Genomic DNA, 17255 nt, shown 5'->3' with positions numbered 1-17255 from the left:
CAGTGCTGAGATGTGCATGTCTTTAAAGTACTTAAAGATCATCTTATGTTATTTTGCATCCTTTAAACATCCTGCTCTACTTCCAGAAAGATGTGGGATTGTCTTGGGTGCTGCCTAATATCACTCCATGTCCGTAGGCTATGTAGCATGGGAATAAATGTGTATTTGGGAAAAATCGCAGTGCACTTCCAATTCCAAAGGGACAAAGGAATGTCAATTTACCATTGTGAAGAAATACCTCTTCTTTCCATGCTGCTCAATGATTTTCTTTTTCTAGCTAAAGACTGGATATTTTCAGAGCAGCACAGGGACTATGGAATTATGTTTGACAGTAAAAGCCTGTTTGAGCCTTAAGTATCAAAGTCCCTTTCAAGTCTGCTGAAATACTTAATAAGTTGAAGGCAAAGTTTCCAGGATGTAAGCAACCTTCCACTTTTGTTTTTGAATTCCTTTGGGAGATACCAAACTGCATTTTAAGGTGTTTACAGCACAAGTACTTTACTATGCAATCTTTTGCCAATTCCCCAAATCAAAATGACATAAAGTAACAACGATTAGTGCCACTGTGGGATTCTCCAGGCATATTCTGTTGAGGCCTCAGTAAGGATAGGGAATGTTTTCCTTTTGGTTGGGGTTGGATTATTCCAGATTAAACACCCATTGAGAATGCTAAGGCCCATTGCTTTCAGGAATATAGGGCTCATTCTGGGACTTTCTAAGATGCAACCAAAGGAGAGGAACAACTTTTTCTCCAAATAAATTTGGATCTAATTTGGACAAAACACGAATCCCTTCCAGAAGCAAGCAGTGGTAGGAATTCACGGCAGTACTGTCAGGTAATGCAAACTTGTGGGACTCGAGTGAGCCTTCTGGGGTCTGATAAAATAAATCTTCTGCCCTCTGAACCACAATTCCACTGTGTACATTATTGCTTGCTGATGATCTTGACCAGGGAGCTATTGCAGAGAAGCAGCCTGTTTGCATTCTGGCTCTTTGGAAAGCCTGGAGAGGAGACCACAAGAAAAGCCTTTCAAGGTCTTCTCAGAGAACACAGAATGCACAGGACTGACAGGCTCTGGCCAAGCATGGTACAACAGCTGAGAAGGAAATGTTGGATTTCTGGTGGCTGTCTGGTTGCTGTAGGTGTGGACGAGTGTGTAGTTCTGCCTGTTGGATCAGGAGAGCCGACCCATGAAGCTGTGGCAGAGCACAATTTGGCTTTCCCCTCAGTTCCTCAGCAGTGGCATAGAGCTGATGGGGAAAGGGTGTAAAATCAGAGCTCCTTGATCAAACTTCCATCAGTACCCTGGGATGAACAAAATGTTAGAGCTCAGGGACCTCTTGACCCACCTGCAACGCAGACACCTTGAAAATGAAAAGCCTAATGCACCTCTCTTTACCCAAGACACCCCTCAGGATGCTCCTGTCAAAGCAGACACACCAATCTTTTGCATCTGTCTGACAGCCTTTCATAAACTGAGCCCTTTCTGGCAAGGAAGGCTGCTGGAGGATTCCTTTCAGTTCCAAAGTTTTACTCTACTTCGAATTGCTAATCTGAGTGAAGTCCTGACATTGGTCTTTGAGATCACTCTTGAATCTCCACATATCACATGACCTAAAGGTATTTTTGTTAAAAAATGAATCATGATACCACAATGATTTGTTGGCTACTAAATTCTTTTGACACCAATAGTTTTCCTGTAAGACAGCTGGTTGTGAGTTTAAGCAATCTTCTTTCCTGACTTATACCTCTAACGACAAGAAACAATGACATAAAAACAGTAAATGAGAATGATACAAATTCGTCACAGCTGGAGTACATGTGAGTTTTCGGTCACTCAGCATTCGGGCAAGCCTGCAGTAAAATCAATCCTGTCCAAACCTTGCTTTTCTTTACAGACATTCCAGAAACTTCTGTCCCTCAAGTCATTGTGATGAAATCAAAGCAACTGAAAGAAGGTGGCAGCACTGGGAAAGCAGCTTGTTTGGCAAGGAACTTCCTTACAAAGGACATCAGCTTGGAGATGCCCTCTCAGGAGGTCGTATATGAACAGAGCACATCCATTTGGACGTCAGAGGGGTTGTACAATGCAATCAAAGTGGTCAATGTGACAAAAGACACAGAGGTGACCTGCACGGCCCAATCCCACAACAGCATGATAACAACACAGCCAGGTACAGCTTGGTGGCACAGCTGTCACTTATTTCTGGAGACAGTGGCCTGTGGGCCTTTGTGTTCTCCTTCTTGACAGCACTGTCCTGGGCAGCCAGCAGAGATGAGACAGACATTGGGTACTTCAGCAGGGAGAGCTGAAAGATGTTTCAAAGCATCTGAAAGAACTGGTTTCAACTACTGAATTACTTTGAGATACTTCTGTTGGGGGAGAAGAGGGAAGACACAATCTATTTGTTCAAAATGTGAATTTCCTTATGACTAAATATTTGACCCTGTTAGCAGCAAACCTGCTGCAGCACAAGCTGGAACAGCGTTTCTAAAACCTACAAAATGGTAAAGGTGGGGTGTGTTGTGAGGTTTTTTACTAAATATGTTTTCTATTTTGTGCCATTATATTTGTAGTCCTGAAGGTCTTTCATACAGTAAATCCAATGCAGGAATTCTCCTGTTTCCTGCAATTGCATGGAGAAATTGTCACCTCAAGTTAATGTTGGAATTAATGACAGATCATCTGAGCCCCAACTTTCCTCAATTCCTAGAGGAAATGTCACCTGAAGATTTCTTTTAATCCTGTATATATGGTGGATAGAGTTTAAAATGCCTTTTCTTTATCATGCTACAGAAGAGGAGGCTGAAGAACCAGGAACAGGCACCAGTGACAGGGTTTGCAACAGCACAGACCCCTCAGCACAAGGTGAGTTACCCAAACAGGATGTGAAGTTCCATTGCTGTCTGGGGGATAAAGGCATGGAAATGTATTTTCTCCAGGGCAGAGGACTCAGAACACAACACATTCAGCAGACACAAGCTGCTGTTCCGAGGTTGCTCCTGCAGTTACACACAAGCCCCAGGAAGCAAAAAGCAACAGAGACAGACCCTGGGCTCCCCTGTCATTCCATGCTCTCTATTGGCTGTCCCTTTGCTGCTCTTCCTTTCCCTGAAACTCTCTCCTGTGGTTTTGCCCAATTTCTGCCAAGATCACAACATCAAAACCCAGACCATGATCTCTCCCCTCTTTTCTGGTCTCTGAGCAGACCCCGAAGGACAGAGAGTGAACATGCTGTCCATGGCTGTGCTGGGTTTGAGAGTCCTGCTGGCAAAGAGCATCGCCTTCAATGTCCTCATGAGTATCAAGTTGTTTCTCTTCTGAGGTAAGGGAGCTCACAGCTATCAAACAATGGTTCACAGGCCTAATTTCATTAAATGTACTTTAAACCTCCCTTTGCTTTTCCAGACATGGGGAATGAAGGCAAGAGGAGCCTGAAGAAGAGCAGGAAAGAACGTGAACCAGCAGCACAAGGGGGTTGAACAAGCAGGGGCAGAGCTGCTGACAGAGGCCACCCAGGACACAAGGCAGCACCTTCCCCTGAAGACATTGAATACTGTTCACTCCTGCCTGGCCAGCTGATTTACACTGAAGGCTTTTAAGTGCTTTTGCTCTTTCCCCTCCTCTGACAACTCAGCAGAGTGGATTTATCCTCATCCTCCTGCTGAGTAGATCTCCCCACTCTTCTGGCATTTGCACACAAGGGTCCAACCGGCTTCAATAGCGTTGAAGACTCCAATGCTCACTCTAGATAGATGGCCTTTTAAAAGCACCTTTCCCAGGCATGTTGTGTTACTGCCTGTGGAACGGGAGCAGCACTGCTGAGGGAATTCAAGCCCAGTAGTTGCCATTTGGAGCTTCAGGTTTGAGGTAGATTTAATAACAATAAGAATGTATGCCAGATGATAAGAGCTTTGTTGGACCAGAAGTGATTTAATTCAGCCCGATATTGTTCATTTCTTTCTTAAGCCTGTATTTTTTCTACCAAAAGAATTGCACATGCATTTTAGGTTCCTGTAGTACTGACAAAAATAAAGTTTTGTTATGCCAAAACGTTGTGGAATTTCTGTGCTTTTCCATCTGGAGCTGGAATGGAAATTGCTGATATCCAACTTTCCTAAAGCCCACTGGGATCTGAAACACGGCTTTGATACAGCAGATTTCCTGTTGGCTGAATTTCACTTTTGCAGACTTTGTGCAGGCCAGTGTCTCTCTGGCACATTCAGGAGCTTCGGTGAGGACAGTCCTTGCTGAAGTCATGAGGGAGGAAAATGCTCATACCAGCAGAGAAGAAACCCTACTGTTGGTTTGCACTCAGGGAGAGGAGGAAAGGGCCACCAGAAAATATTTTGGGGTGGTTTGATGGAGGGATAGTTTCCATAGCAACTTGGTTCTTACCTAACAGAGCCCAGCCCACACCTTCCCCAGCTCATCCCCCTCTCACAAGCTACAGGCAGGATGCTGTGGTCACCATTTCTGACTCAGTCACACCAGGCAGCATTAACCCTCCCCTGCTTTTGACAACACAAGTTAACCACATCCTGAAGGGGAAATAAGGCTTTGCTCCCCCTGCCTGAGTTCCTGCTGCCTTCAAGAGAGCCTCTGCACAGGACACAGCAAGGGCTGCTGCATTGAGCCTGCTCAGCTCAGACCCTCAGGCCCTGCAGACACCCAGAGAAGAGCCTCAGCCCTTGCAGAAGCTCTGTGAAATTTGCATGACAAATCCAAATCCAGTGAAATGCTCATTTACTGCATTCTACCACCATAACATCAAACAGAGGGAGCCATTCACCAGGATCTTTATCCTGATTTTCCAGTGACACCCAGAACCTTTTGCTCAAGCACTCCACACCTTTTCCCAGTCTCTCTGGCAGATTTATATTTTGAGAATACTCCCTCAGACACAACCAGAGGAATCGGATGGACAGGAAAGAAAGGTCAACGATTAAGTGCTGTTATAATCCCTTAGTCTTGATGAAGTCTGGGACTAGGACTGGATCCATCCACACCTCCTCTAGAAGGAGTTTAGAAAGCAGCAGAGTCCTTTCTGCTCCTCATGACTCTATTGGATGGACTGCCTTTTACAATTCTGCCCCTTTCTTGCCCCCTGTCTCCACATCAATCTTTCCAAATTAATTCCAATTTGATCTTCCTGTCCCTGATTCATCCATGTAGGAAAGCTGCACAGTGAGCATTACAGTTGGACTGTGCCACACTTTGGCCAATCTGTGTTAAACCTGCTTTTGCTGACACCTCTGGCAGTGAGTGTTTCATTGCCCTAAAGCCCTCATTTCATGACAGGGTCCCAGATTGTCCCCACTAGGCACTGGCTTTTCACTTTGCATTGGCAATGCAGAACATGCAGCCTAAGAAAGGAGGATAATTGAATTGTTTCCAGTCCAATAGTAAGACTGTCCTATTGTGGTTAATTCCACATAAGGGGACAGAATTTGCAGATCTACACTCTGGTATCAGCTGAGGAGAGTTTTGTAGAGAAACTGTGCTAGACATTAAAATAGCCTCTGTTCAAAGAAGCACATTTGAATGTGGCATTCTCCTGAAATCTGAATAAATAATATTGTCCTGGAAGGGATCCCATGATACCAAAAGAATGGAGGATGATTATAAAGAGAACACTTTGGTAGAATACATTCTGACAGTACTATCCTATTCTCCTGCAGATTAATTTGTGTCCATATTTGATTGTGCTCAGACAGCCTTTGAAAATCTCCAGGGGCTGAGCCACTGTCCCTGGAGACATTCAAAAGCCACCTGGACATGGTCCTTGGCAAACAGCTCCTGACAGTCCTGCTAGAGCAGGGGAGACCCAGTCACCTCCAGAGGTCCCTTCCAACCTCAATCCTTCTGCATTTCTGTGTGATACATTTCTCATACTGGAGGAAATGAGAAGAAGTTCAAAATTTCTTTATATACCTGTAGTCAGGGTTTTTGTTCACCTTTGCCCAGGGGGAAAGGAGCTGGAGTTTCTTTTCAAAGGACTGTTCCAGCACTCCAGGCCTGAGGAGATTCACATCTCAGCAGACTGGGAGCAGCACAGAAGATACACAAAAGATAATGAGCATTAATGAACATCAACTCCAAACATCAGCCCTGGCATGGTCAGAGACACCTGGTCTGGGACAAGATCAATAAGAGAACAAAGAATGAGAACCAAAATAACATGGAAGGTGAAGGCATCCATAGGAAACCAAATACGACAAACTGTGGAACTTGGCACCAATGAGCATCGAACCAATGAGTTTTCCTGGTTTTGACTGTATAAGTACAAGAAAACTCTGGTGAAAACCTTGTGTGATGGAAGGATTTTCTCTGCACAGTCTGTGCAATGTGTGGATGAAATGATTTCTGTTGCCCATCTTGGCCAGAATAAAGTAAGGCCATGTGTCTCTAACACTAAAAATTGCTGTGGGATAGTTTCTGTTTTTCCCGCATTTTCAGCGACAAGACCACCCACAATGTGATCTTCAATAGAGCATTTAAAGTAATTTGAGGAAAATTTTCACATCTAGCACATTTTTCTCCCCCTGGTGAGTCTCACACATGGAGTGTGGTATCTGACATCTGCCCATCTGGGCAACTCAAAATGGTGAGAGCTCTCTCCAGTGGCAGAGAACATTAAAAGCATCCTGAAAGAATAAATCTCTTTCCAGGAGGTTACATGGTTACGTGAAGAACTCCATGAGAATGGGAAACATTAGATAGCTTTCTGTGCCACTGAACCCTTCTGTTTTCCTATACCATATTAAAAATACAATGTAATAATCATATTCCCGCACCTGCTGGGCAAAATCTGACCTTTTTTGTGTCCCAAAATCCGAAAAAGATCCTGAGAAAATTAGATCTAACACATACAAAAACTCATTGGGAGTATGGTTATTTACCGGACAGTAAGGCAAGTTCTCTTTCTCCCTTTGCCTTATATTTCAGTCAGCAGATATGGTCTGAACTGAAGAATTGGGAACCTCATCTTCCCCTATAAAACTATTCAAGCTTGGGGAGTGCAGAGCTCCCGGGAATGTCTGTCTTTCCAAAGCACAGCTTTGAAAATAGATGTCAGCTCTAGGATTTCTGTAGGGAGAGCTTTGGTTGATTCCTGGCTATGACAAAGCCTCCCATGATCAGGGCACTTTCGCTTTTGTGACCTGTATTGAAACATAACCTGCAAGGAGACAGAGTAGAGACACCCCAGCCTTCATTACATGGGCACCTCTAACAGGCATTGTGCACACACAGTTGTATTTTGATGACAAATAGAGTCTCTGGCCATGGGGTTGCACCTCCTTGGGAACACTGCTAGATCATCCTTGGGACAATATCTTTCTCTAACACTTGACAGAGTTCAGCTCCAGAGGCCAAGAGTTTCTGTCCTCTTCTCAACCCCCTTGTCGGTGCCCACAGCCCCGCACAATATCAGCATGGGGAGCACCTATGGGAGCATACACAGGGTTAGGTACCACAGCCACAGGAACAGCCCAAGCAGCCTTGGCACCAGTGCCTCCACACCTGAAACAACTAATGCTGAGATCAGATTTGTCTCCAGCCCACTCTGGGCAGATCTGCTCTTATCTCAAGCCTTCATGCCCCACCCTGGATGCCAAATAAGGCTGTTGTGGTTTAGGAATGGGATTTCCCAGTTTAGTGTTCCCACTGACCCACTCCAAAGCAAGCCTGAGGCTCTTCCACAGGATCACACAGAGTGAGAATATGGAGGGGGCTTAACAGAAAGATGGGGAGCAGCCAGAGTGAGAGACACCCAGGAGGGCACTGAGAGCTTCCAGTTCTGCTCCTCCTGCCCCACCTCTCCCCCTCACTGGTGTCATAGACAGAGGGAGGGACCAGCAGGGACTGGGCCTGGGAGCAGTGACAGAGGCCCCAGCAGGGCAGGTGTGGGCAGAGCTGCTGTGCAGGCAGAGAGAAGGTGGAGAGAGGCCACACAGAGCGGGCCTGGCCATGTGGAGTGCCCTGTGCATGGGCTTCCTGCCCATTGTAGGTAAGTGAAGGCAAGGGCTGATGGCCCCAGGAGTTGAGCGTGGCCCTGGGCTCTGCAGGGCTCTGGGGAGCTGTGCTGAGCACCTGCAGCCAGACCTGTGCCCCGGCTCCAGCTGCCCAGCCATGCCTGTGCAGCACGGGGAGAGCAGCCCTGCTCCTCTTGTGGCTCTGAGCTCAGCACCTCCATCCCAGCTGCCTCCTCTGCAGCCTGGGCACCCGCAGGGCACCTCCCTGCTGCGCTCAGGTCTCGGGGCCCAGTGCTTTGCCCTGGCACTGGACACTGCTCCTGGGGCACTGCGGCCCCTCTGGCACACACCAGCTGGAGCATGGCAGCACAGGGCACAAGCCCCACTGCCTGGGACAGGCCTTTGTCTTTGCTGTGCTCACCTTGAGCAGTTTCAGGGACAGGTGAGTGGGTTCCTCACCATCCTGTCTTGGCAAGGACAAAGCAATTTGTCCCCCCACTGGGTGCAAATCCTTCCAGCTTCTTTGGGGAAAATCAGAGAAAGCTTACTGTGTGACAGGGAAAAGGAGGGAGGGAAATGTGGTGTCTCCTTCCTTGTGAGCTTTGCTAGCTGCCACCAGCTCTGCCCATCTGTGTCAGCTGGCTTCAAAGAGCAGGATTTTGTCCTCTCACTGCTCCAGTGCCAGTCCAAAGCTCCACTAGCATTGCCCTGACCTTTGCTGAATCTTGGAGTGACCATGGCTTGTTCTTGCTCTCTCCAGCAGTCACTGGCCAGGTGGCCTTGGAGCAGCAGCCCAGGGAAGTGACCGTGCAAGATGGAAATGAAGTCACCTTACAATGCAGCTTGAAGGGAGGTGATATGAGCAACTGGTATCGTCAGGGCCCACGGGGCATGGAATGGATTTGCATGGGCGGTTCTGCCTATGGAGAAGGTTTCCAAGATCGCTTTAAGGGAAAAAAGGACAGCTCCAAGAACAACTTCACACTGCAGATCCAGGCAGCAGAGCAAGGGGATGCAGCAATGTATTACTGTGCAGCAGCAGCAGCACCCTGGAGCCTCTCTGCAGCAGAGTGAACCAAAAACCAACAGCGGGGCAAGACAGCTTTCCCAGCATTTCCTTCTAGCAGCTGCACGCCAGGGCTCTTGTCAGGCAATGGCAGGTGCAGAAAACATCCCTCTGGCTTGGTGGCACTAAAAGGCACTGCAGGGAGGTGTGCTGGAAGGGCTGGTACCCTTTATGGTGCAGGAGGATCTGTCCTGGGAACTGCAGAGGTTGTTTGGGGAAGTGCAGGTTTAGTGCACATTGCCTGGGCTCCTGTCCAGCACGGCCTCATTTCTCCTCTGTGCCTTGGCTTCAGAGCCATGGCATGATGGAGATGTGTTGCTGAAGCTTCCAGAGTGCTGTGGTGGATGCAGCCAGGCTGTTTAGGAAAGCCAGATCAGCAGAGATGACATTGCTCTACAGGGTGGATGCTACAGAGCACCTGATCAGGAAGAAGGAGTTGAAAATGTGTGGTGAGTTGACTTTGGTTTTCCTGCAGGGGCTCAGCAAGCTGCTGTCTCAGTGCCCATACTCCTCAATCAGACAGAAGGAAAATAATGCAATTAAGGCTTGTGGGTTGAGATAAGGACAGGTCACAGGAGTACTACCATGGGCAAACACGTGGACTTGGAGAAATTAATTTAATTTTTTGGTAAATCAAATCAGAGTAGGATAATGAGAAAAAAAATACACATCTAAAAACCTCTCATCTACCCAATCATTGCACGGGAAAGGGGAATGCAACCATCAGTTCATAACCCATTTTCTCTGCCACTTCTTCCTTCTCATGCCCTTCTCCTTCTCCAGAGAGTGGAGTCCATGCCAGAGGAGACATTTCTCCAGGAATTTTTCAGCTTTGGTTCTTGGCATTGACTGCAGTCCTTCATAAACTCCTCCAGTGTGCGTCTGTAGTTTGCCGTGCAGTCCTTAAGGATTTGACTGCTTCAGTGTGGAGCACTGCAGGTTCTCTGAGAAAAGATGCTATGATATGGGCTACTTCTTCCATGAGACCACAGTTCCTGTCAGAAACCGGCTCCAACGTGAACTCTGCATGGAATCCCAGACCTGCTCAGGACATATCCAGTTGCTTCTGTGTGGAGAACTCCTTGGGTTGTAGGGTCAATATCTGCTCCACCATCACTTGACGTTGCCTGCACCATCCTGGTCTTCACCGTGCACATCCGGGCAATCTCTCCACTGGCACCTCGAGCACCTCCCAGCCCTCCTTCCCCATGGACACTCAGCACAGATTTGGGAAGTGAGAACCTTTCTTAGCTACATTTTCAGCGTTCTAGAGTGAGACAAAGGGTCTTGGTGGGTGAGAAGACAGTGGATGTTGTGCATTCTTCATTTAGTTGTGCTCTCACCACTGACTTCCCTGGAACTTTTTGGACAAAATCCATTCTTATGGACTAGAAAACTGCTCAGTCACTAGTTTCTTTCAGGAGTTGATATTGTGTGGTCCATCCTCTCCCCTCGGTCTGTGGGAAATGAAATTCCTGAAGGCTGATCTGGCTGCTGAAGTGAAGTGCACTTGAGGTGAATAAAGCATATTCACCGGATGTAAATAAAGGATTCAGGACCTCAGCCTTGTCCCATATCCTGTGTCACCTGGTCCCCATCCCATTCAGCAGTGGGCCCACGTTTTGCCAGCCTCATTTGTCCATGCAGCCTCCTGGCATGTTGACCTGACTCCTTGCTCACTGAGGAGGAATCCTCCTCAGCTCAGCACTGCTGGGGCTGGGGACCAGTGTGTCCCCTGCTGGGCTCCCAAGCCTGGGAAGGACATGGACAGAGGAGTACAAATGCAATGAAAGGCCACGAACACAAGGAAGGGAACAGCTGACGTAGAAGGAGAGCCTGGGAGATCTGGGTGCATTTAGTACAGACAAGAAATTGCTGGCAGGAAAATTTGTCACATGAATCCATGCAGTCCTCCATTGCTGGCCTTTGGTTTCCGCAAAGGAGGAGGAAGAGCTTCTACTCATCATTTCCAAATTGATTTTCCTCCCATCTACTCTGGCCAGGATTGCAGCCTCCATCAACAAGCTGTGGCCAGCAATAGAGTTGTCAAGCTCTAGGAAGCAGCCAAGAGAATGCTTGTTCTTCCCCTTCTTTCCAAAGCCATGTATTTAGCTAAACATTTAAAAAGTATCTTCTCTTGGTACTATTACTCTAAGCATCCTCTTGTGGCAAGGAACTTACAGACGTTGCAAGGGAAGTTTTCTCCTCTGCCTCATGCAATACCTCCTGCAAGGATGAGAATGCATCTGTGAGTGAGTTTTTCACAGGACCACAGAAAGGGTGAAATTGAAAAATGCTTCTTTTAAACAAAGATTGTTTTAAAACTGATGGGGAAAGACTTTTTAATACAGGCTGTAGCGATGGGACAGGGGGGAATATTTTTACACAGGAGAGGATAGATTCTGACAAGATACAATGAAGTTTTTTTTATTTTTACATGACAGTGATGGAATAGATTGCCCAAAGAAGTTGTATCTGCTCCAAACTTGAAAGCACTTAAGATCAAATTCAGTGTGGCTTGAGCAACCTATTTGTCTTGGTTTGGAAGACAGGTGTCTGCCAAGGAAGCCAGGAACCTCCCTCGGAATGGAGAATGTGACCCCTTCCCTCAAAATTACTATAACTTTGAAATTATGGGGCTTTCTGGCAAAGAGATGGGAAAAGGAATAACAGTCCTTTACTAATCAATACATGTATAACAAGGCAAACAAACAACAACACCCAAGAGAACCAGACACCCCGTCCCAGCCTCTCGCGGTCGCAGGCACTTTCCCCTTTGGTGCAGTTCTGGTCACAGCCAGCAGGGGCGCTGCTGGCTCCTGGCCGGTCAGGGCAGTTGCGATGATTCCCCCGGGGCTGCAGGGGGCGCTGTGGCACGAGATGAGCTGCCTCTCTCCATGTTGGTAATGGTGGGTGAGCAGGCAGGAGAGATGGAGAAGGGGCTCCCTTTACAAACGCAGATGGGGCAGACGAGCCTGGTGACCCTCCAGATGGCAAAAAGAGCTGTAGCAGGAACCTGAGAAGCAGCAGCTGGAACGGCAGAGGCGAACACTCCCAGGGTGGCAAACTGTAGCTCCCTTCCAGAGCTGTGCCAGGAGCCGCAGGATGTCAGGTGGACATGGGGTCTCAAGTTTAAGTGTAAAAAAAGTCCCTGAGGCAGTGGCAGAAAACAGCAGGGCTGAGGAGTGGCAGCCAGGCTCCCACAAAGAGCTGGGAGACACTCCCTCCAGAGGGGGTAAGGGGTCTGGGTCCCAGGTTTCCCCTGAGCCACCCAAACAGATGGTCAGCATCCCTCCCAGTGAGATGGGTTGTAGGAGCTGTACCAGTTTAACAACTACTCTTACGAGCAAAGGCTCAGCCACAGATAGGACGAGCCATGGAGGACAGAACTCCATGGTGGTAGTGAATTCTCCTTGCAGCAGCAGCCCAGCACCAAGGCTATGAGCGTTTCTCCTCCAATCCCCAGAGCGAGTGCCAGGCAGGAGCTGAGCCCAGCTCCCTGACTTCACCCCCAGCCAAAATCTCATCTCTGCACTTCCCAGGAGAAAGCCCCAAGCTAAGAGGGAAGCCAACTGCACCCCTCCCCCTCCTCCCCATCCCAGTCACATTTTTTGTCTCTAAAAGTATTGTCGTTATCCACTCTTAGGCAACAAAATGGAGAAAAATGCCCTGAGAGAAAGAAAAGATAAAGGAAAAATCATCACTTCCATCACCTGTTAAAGCTGAAAATGTCCCAGATTGTTGCAGGAGGGTTACACTACATGACCTTTCATTTTCACTTCCAATTCAAACAATTCTGTGATTCTAAACCTCTCTATATTTCTATGCATTGATGAGTTAGTTTTTCCCTTTGGCCCATGCAGAAATTTGAACGTGCCTGAGAATCTTTCATGGGATCACAGAAGGGGTGAATTTTGAAGATGCCTCACCTGTAGCAAGCGTGCTACAAAGAAAGATGGTGTCAGACCTTTTAACACTGTCTGAAGCAAAACAGCCAAAGGGTAACCGTTTGAAACAATAAGAAGGTACATGCAAAAAAGTTATATGAAAAAAAGAAGCTGTTTATAACAAGGTGTTTACGGCTTTTGGTCTTTGTCATGCTGTTGGGAAACATACCAAGTTTAAATTTTTTTATTTTGTAACTTCAGTCATGTTTCTTTGTCTTTGCCCCAGGGGAAGGGAATTGCAGTTTCTTTTCAGGGCATTGTTCCACCAGGTGAGGCCTGATGAGCTGAGCATCTCAACAGACTGGGAGCAGCACAGGAGATACAGAAGAGACACCTAAGAGTTATTGCCTCCTTATCAGAAAAGACAAACATCCTTCCACCTCCTCTCCATCTTTAAGGAGCCACCAGGATTAAGGGGAAGAAGTTGACAACAACCAGAGAACACCCTTTGTTTGAAAAGAATTCATGCATCATGTATGAGATATATGAATATGCAACAGGCTTCAGCTTTTGAGGGTTAATCCTTTGTTAGCGTGGATGCTTTCAGGGCTACATTGCTCTAGGAAGGCATCCAGACAGTCAGTATTTCTTTGCTTTTTATTGTCCTTTATTGTCCAAACTCTGATTGTCCAAATCCTTATTACTCTATTTCTAGTAGCTCTTTTATTACTATTAAACTTTTTAAAACAACTGATTGTCATTTTTCACAATCAACTAAAACGACAGCAAAAAGAGCCAATTAAAGCACCATCAGCTGAATCAAAAAATTACTGAACAATTTTTAAACATGGATTGATTTTGTCTTTGGCATAGAAATAGGCTTTGAGGAGAGAAAAGCTTGAAGGTCTAGAAGACTTTGAAAATATAGGATGAAAATGCCTTGAACATTTATAAGCCTGAGAGATGCTCCCCAGAAAACTGTAAAATATTTAACCCTATCTCTCTTGTTGTGTGTTAAAAGACAAACCAGTAATCAGAAACCTTCTGTCAGACACTTCTAACAACAGTATTTCTTTCCAAAGTGTCAGGGTAATATTTTATTGAGATTAACACTAACTGTCCACTCTGCCAAAAAAAAAGAAAGGATGATAATGTTATTTTTTGTGTAGAGAATCCTCTGGAGCAGTATTTCATGTTCAGAAGTAGAGCAGTGTAGAGAGACAAGGAAACAAAAGGGAGCTCTTCAAAGACATGAAAGGGGAGAAATCACCTGGCATTAAAAACCCCCCAGATGTTTTTGTAGAACTGTCTAGCACAGTGTGAGCTACATACCACAGTGAATGAAAACAACTGAACCACCACACACAAACTGAGTCCCTCCCTTGTCTTGAAGTGGGAAACACGGTGGCCCTACCTCATCTGTTTTTCTCCATACAACTCTGTGCATATACACCAATTTGATTCCCAGAATTACTCAAACAGCAGAAAAACCTATTTTTCCAAGACCAATTTCTTCAACATTCAACCTGAGATCTTGGCTCTTGCAAACAGGTCATTTTAGACATTTGATTGCCAGCTCCAGTTGAACAAGTGGGCAGGAACCTTCTATATTTATATGTTGCCATTTTAGCTCAGCATTATGTTCTTCTCTTGTTCTGAGAGCACAGAGAAGAACAAAGATCCTTTTAATTTCAGATCCAACAATGGCCAGAAGAAGATGCGGATGAAGAACAAGACCTGGGAACCAGAAATGGCACTTCCCACTAGGAATCTCTCAGCTATAGGTATCAGAAGAGGGATGGATTCAGCTGTGGTTGTTTTATATTTACCATGTTATAGATGGATAATGAGATGATTTGCTCTCACAATTAAGGGATGAATATTGTGTGAATATTAAGAGCAGCTCTATTGATGTATAGTTATGTTTTGTGGTTTGTTGTTTAGATGTCCTCTGTTCTCCCTGTTGTCCCCTTTTCTCCCCCTCTGTATTGTTGCCACCGGACAGTCTGGGTTGTCTAGAACAGGTAGAAAGAAGGCGTGTACATGTGCTCCTTATATGGGGCAGTTGGGAACAGAATAGCAGGGGCACAGCAGGACAACACCTGAGCCTCCCATCAAGTTGCAGGAAAGCAGTCTCCACCAATAAACAGCAAAGAAGAGTTGACTGACAGACTTTAGGAGGGGCCAGGGTTGGCTGATGCAACCCCCCTCCAGGGTATAAAAGGCAAAGTATCCACCTTGAAGACGAGCCATGTGGTAGGCAGCCATGAGGGGGGCTCCCAGGCCTGTTTTTCTTATTTAGTCCTTTTGTTGTATTTTTCTTAAGGTTTAATAAACCTTTTAAAAATTTTAAAGTGAGCAGTCGTTTCTCATGCCACTTATGAGTTTATTCAGGAGCCCTTTGTTCATCATTTTGGACTTTTGACACAACGCTTGAGTTACTGCTTTGACAAGAGAAACCATTCTTGAGGTTCCAGCTGCTAATCTCTGAGAATGAGCAGCTCTCCTAGACCCCTCCTCTGTCCAGGAGCATAACCCATGGAATTCCTCCCAGAAGATCCCAGATTCTGCTTGCCTGAAGCCCAGGGCTCCAGTCCTGATTTTGCATTGCTCTCTTCTCCCGGGATCCTGAGCTCAAGCAGTGCACGGTCACTGCAGCCAAGGCTGCCCCAACCACCTCACATCCACCGCCAATTCTTCCTCACTGGCACATAGACGTCCAGCTCACCAGCCACTTGTGTCAGCAAATTTGCTTGTGAACACTCCAGAAAACTCCTTCGTTATGTGCTCAGCTGTGCTGTCCTGCCATCAGACACCTGACACACTTCTCACACCCCATGAGGACCAGAGCCCACGGATGTCCCATTTGTCCCATGAAAGCCTTGCCTCTTTCTTCCCATTCCTCTCATGTTTTCTACCCATACTTCTATCTTGGGAATGGCTTCAATTCCCTATCCATTCATGGTTCTGTTTTTGTTTTGAATCTGGAATGGTCATTTTCTTTTTCTTTTCCTTCAGCTCTGTGAGTAGGGCATGCCAGCTTGCTTCTCTGCTCCCTTGTCACTTGGGAGCCCAGAGACGGTGCGTGCTGTGCCAGGAGCCAGGAGGCAGGAGAACGCTGGGCCACGCCCTTTGCTACCTCCAGGAGCAGCCACTGCCAGTGGGCTCTGCAAAGAAACAATCCCCCTGCCCAGCCCTCTGTTGTCTGCCGGTGCTTTGGGGATTTTTGCAACACTATCACTTAACACCCCCTGTCCGCCGAGACACCTGTGGCTCCTGCCACAGCTTCAGAGTTACTCCTACACTTGGTTTAGCACCCTGGCTGTGCTCACCTCTGCCTTTCCAGCCTGCTGCTCCAAGGTTCCTGCTACAGCTGGTTTCACTATCCAGAGGAGCACCAGGATCGCCAGCCCTGTGGGTTTGTCAGAGGAGCCCCTTCTCCATCTCTGCCACCGTTGCCAACATGCAGAGAGGCGGCTGAGCCGTGCCACAGCGCCCCCTGCGGCCCCGGGGGAATCATCGCACCTGCCCGGCCAGGAGCCAGCAGCGCCCCTGCTGGCTGTGACCGGAACTGCACCAAAGGGGAAAGTGCCTGCGGCCAGGAGAGGCTGGGACTGGGTGTCTGGTTCTGTTTGCTGCTGCTGCTGTTTGTTTGCCTTGTTATAGAGACACATACTGATAAGGAACTGTTATTCCTTTCCCTAAGGTATCTTTGCCTAAAAGCCCCTTTATTTCAAAGTTATAATAGTTTGGAGGGAAGGGGGTCATATCCTCCATTCCAAGGGAGGTTCCTGGCTTCCTTGGCAGACACCTGTCTTTCAAACTAGGACAGACACCACCTCCTGTGTGAGGCAGCACAGGCAGCAGATGGAGCAGCCACAGACTCACACAGAGTGCATGTACTTCCATGACCTTGCTAACCTGGGGGAATCCCTGAGCAACAGCCAGGCAGAAGCCAAGAGATACACTGGCATCTAAACTGGGTCCATGCTAGAGGATCCCTGGATGCAATTCAGCCTGGGCTGTCAAGGTTAATTCCCAGCTGAAAGGTCACTTCAGCAGTCTACGATACTCCTGGGTCTTCTGCTTTTTAATATTCCTCCCAACATCCCCAGATCTAACCTGCTACATCCCAGGACTCTTGTCACACTACCACTAGTACCCACAAGAAAAGAAGTAGGGGAATAAAATTGCATTGTAAGAAATGCTCCAAAATAGCACCACAAGTACTGATTATTTTCCTGTATTCTATCCAGCTGAACTCCCTCAGATCTTTCAGTGAAGCCATGTAATCCCCAAGTTCTCATTTACAACTCAACATTTC

At 47.0% G+C, this 17255-nt stretch overlaps 1 protein-coding gene across 1 annotated transcript in view; it reads left to right on the top strand.

Moving 5' to 3' along the window:
* LOC128819568 (M1-specific T cell receptor alpha chain-like) overlaps nt 1–17255 on the top strand; it is a 235618-nt gene that overhangs the window by 148341 nt on the left and 70022 nt on the right. The gene's annotated exons all lie outside the window — the stretch shown is intronic.

Source organism: Vidua macroura, chromosome 27 (assembly GCF_024509145.1).
Source record: "Vidua macroura isolate BioBank_ID:100142 chromosome 27, ASM2450914v1, whole genome shotgun sequence".
Lineage (NCBI taxonomy): Eukaryota > Metazoa > Chordata > Aves > Passeriformes > Viduidae > Vidua > Vidua macroura.
The sequence above is the reverse complement of the archived record's forward strand: the minus strand, read 5'-3'. Positions and strand labels throughout refer to the sequence as shown.